The sequence below is a fragment of the Cupressus sempervirens genome, chromosome 3 (assembly GCF_028749045.1).
Source record: "Cupressus sempervirens isolate cs-2001-9-10 chromosome 3, ASM2874904v1, whole genome shotgun sequence".
Taxonomy (NCBI): Eukaryota; Viridiplantae; Streptophyta; class Pinopsida; order Cupressales; family Cupressaceae; genus Cupressus; species Cupressus sempervirens.
This window is the reverse complement of record NC_143120.1, coordinates 535,173,118-535,175,898: the sequence shown is the minus strand read 5'-3', so window position 1 is coordinate 535,175,898 and position 2,781 is coordinate 535,173,118.

Sequence of the window (2,781 nt, the reverse complement as noted above, 5' to 3'; positions counted from 1 at the left end):
TCCTAGAATTCTAGCAGCAGTCTTGGCAAGCGGACCCACACCAGGGCCAGGATTTGGAGTTCTAGATTGGCATCAAAACTAGGGTGCCATTTCTCTAGGTCCATACACTGTTTGCCATAGTACCAGCTCCCTGAGAGGATAGTTGCCAAATCCTCAGTAGCCATGAAGTGAGAGCAAAAGAGGCCATTGGCCATGGCCAAGCAACTAACACCTCCCTTCACAAATCATTTTTGTGCCACCCACTTCCTAGTCATCTCAATCGATGCCTTGAAGGAAATGAAAACACCCACAACACAATGTTTGAGGGAGGCATCAATGTTGTCCACAACATTGTCAGGAAAAGAAATATCCGATCCTATGATATCATGGGTGACCTTGGGAACCTTAAGCTTGGTGTTTCCCTCCTTGTCATCAACAAGAATATCTTTCCACCCTCCCTTGGTGGGGGGAAATAGTGGACCCAACCTCACGAGTAGAGTCAACATCGAGACCCAATAAAGGGGGCATAGAAGTGCTGGAGAACCAACTCCATACCTAAAAAAGTGAGAGAATCTTCTCTATGAAGATCCAACACCATATGCAAGTCTGAGCACACTAGGTCCTCTAGATTGCCTGTGCCCTCTAGGGCCATGGCAGTTCAAAATTAAAAATGTGGAAAGAGTGGGAAAAGTTGCAGAGTGAGTTGTAAAGCAGAGAGAATATTAGAGACTTGATATGTTTCGGTAAGCAATAATGCTAATAGATGTTAGTACTATGAAATCTATTAATTCTTGTTCTCAATTGTAAGTTTTAGTTGGATAGTCATCCTATTTTAGAATTCTTTTTTTTAACCTTCTTTTAGTGTTGGGGTCATTCTTTTTTATTTTTGTTGTTCTAGGATGCTATTTTCTTAATGTTGGTTTATACTCTATAAGGGATTAGGGCTTTCTCTCTGCTTATCTAATAAATAAAATAATGTTTTCTCTTTAAATTTATCATACATGTTTAAGGGCACATATAAATGAAATGTTACCTGGAACGAATGAAATAGTTATTTATAATAATAAAAATTACATAATCTTGTACATGTCAACACACTTTTTGTACTCATATAAGCCAAATCATCACACATTTATCTCAACTCAAGTGGTATGTTTTTATATTCAAGCACACTGTTTATTCATTTGCAAATCACTTAAGATCCTTATAGAAACATCACTTACATTATTAGTTATCATCATCATCTTAAACAACTTCAATGTTTTCCTATTGACTTAGATCTTGGTTCAACATCATTAAATTGTTCTAAGTTGCATTAGTGAGAACTAAACTCTTGTTCAACAAGTTCTCAAACAATATATATCAAGACAATCCATTGTAGAAATGTGTATAGTGAGCTAAGATGTACAACTACAAGAATCAACAAGGTCTTTCTAATTCACTTTTATTAGTCCAAATTTATCTATACATTTATTGATATTAATTTTACAAGTAGAAATGTAACAAAAAATAAATCAAAACCAATTTATAAATTTTAAGCACAAGCATAATCGACCTCTAAAATTCTAATATAATTAAAAAATCATTTTTAACATATTTGAAAATGAATTTAAATATTAATTTATTTAAATTATAAATATATTATTAAAAAACTTATTAAATATTTCTAAAATTAATTTGAAATACTTATAACTTCTAACTCACAACTCACAACTCACAACTCACAACTCACAACTCACAACATTGCCACATCAAATCTTTATAAATAAAACAAAGGAAACCGTCCACCTATAATAATCAACAATAAATAGTTAATTTTCATAGGAGAAATGAATATAAGAAGCAATATCTAACCATGATAGAGACTCTCTTTATGTAACAATTGTTTAGGGACAATTGTCTATGCAAAATTGATCTTAAAATATTAAAACACACTGTTAAAAAATTATAAACGATAATGACATATATATCTAGTTATAATTATAATTATATAGTTTTATGATTAATTAAAAATCTTTGTAATAATATTATATAAATATGTTTTATTTTCTTAATGGGAAGGCCCCAAGGTTGTTCCGTTTGTCTTTGCCTTGTTTAATCTCGTTGACTCTCATGAAAGGCAAAGTGAAGGAAATAATTATTAATATGGCACGGAAAAAAGAATAGATTAGAATAGAAGGGGCAGTGCCCCGCAAAAGCCACATCTTGTCGTTTTATATAATCTTGTCGTTTTATATACAGCCTTTTTTTTTTAGTTATAGACACTATAAAATCTCCATACCACTTTGCCGGGCATTAAAATGACATTGTGAGAAAAAAACCTTTTGGATATGGATTAGAAAGGATTTTATAGGATAAATATTTTAGCATAGATGTTTAAATTTATATATTTAATTTTAAAGAAATAGATCTATGTTTTGATTTAACATACATGTTTAAATTTATTTATTTGATTTTAAAGATAAAGATCCATCTTTTGAAACTTTTTTTTGGTTTTAGTTTTGAGTATTAAAATGATTGTCATAATGATAAAATTTGTGGGTATGAATAGTCTTATGTTTTCATGTTGTTTCTTAAGTTCATTTACATGGAAATGTATAATTGTGAGAAAAAGATATTTTAAAATATGTTTTATATTTTGTATGGAAAAAATAGATGAAATAAAATAAAACATCATATGATTTCATAAATTCACTTGATAATTAAACAAACTTGAGTAAAACTTATCTCATTTTTGGTAGATTCTTGGATAGATGTATATAAGATAAATCAAATATTGATGTATTGACATTTAATATTAGA